Source organism: Buteo buteo, chromosome 13 (genome assembly GCF_964188355.1).
Source record: "Buteo buteo chromosome 13, bButBut1.hap1.1, whole genome shotgun sequence".
Classification (NCBI taxonomy): Eukaryota; Metazoa; Chordata; class Aves; order Accipitriformes; family Accipitridae; genus Buteo; species Buteo buteo.
Genome location: NC_134183.1, coordinates 39,978,926 through 39,979,533, shown reverse-complemented (window position 1 = coordinate 39,979,533; position 608 = coordinate 39,978,926). Strand labels below are relative to the sequence as shown.

Genomic DNA, 608 nt, shown 5'->3' with positions numbered 1-608 from the left:
TCTAACATTGGACCTTTCATCTCAGCACTGGTCCATTCTCTTCCCCCAACATGCCTACCTTGTCAATGGGAGCAGGGTTTCCCTTTCATCCAGGAATTTCGGGGGCAATGGGGATTAGCGAGGACAAGTGCTGTAGGCAAGGGGCTTTCACTGTCTCCCTGGGCACCAGGCACAGTGTGCAGCTGAGTCCCACTGCTGGCTGCAGCGTGGTCAATTGCAGGGAGCCCAAAAGGGGACTGCGCCCCGTAGTTGGCAGGATTCGAACCTGCGCGGGGAAACCCCAATGGATTTCTAGTCCATCGCCTTCACCACTCGACCACAACTACCTGCTCCAGCCCTCTCTGCCCTGCTGATCACGTGCCCTGTGCAATGACACCCGGCTCCCTGGGAGTTTCAGGGCTAGGCTCCACTCGAAGATTTGCAGTTGGGACCTGCACTGAGCATGACGGGCACCTGCTGCCAGCCTTGCAGAGGCCTTGAGAGGCGTAACCCCAGGGGCTACAGCTGAAGCTCCCAGCGCCTTGTCCTCAGCCGGGCACCTGGGATATCCTGCCACGGGAGGGGGGATGGTTTCACCCTCAGCTGGTGTCTCTGCTGCTTCCAGGGAA

General features: G+C 59.2%; 1 non-coding gene across 1 annotated transcript; it reads right to left on the bottom strand.

The window, feature by feature from the left end:
- Positions 1 to 244: 244 nt before the first annotated feature.
- Positions 245 to 326, bottom strand: TRNAS-AGA (transfer RNA serine (anticodon AGA)). The gene has a single exon. It is a non-coding gene; the product is annotated as a tRNA-Ser (tRNA).
- Positions 327 to 608: the final 282 nt, after the last annotated feature.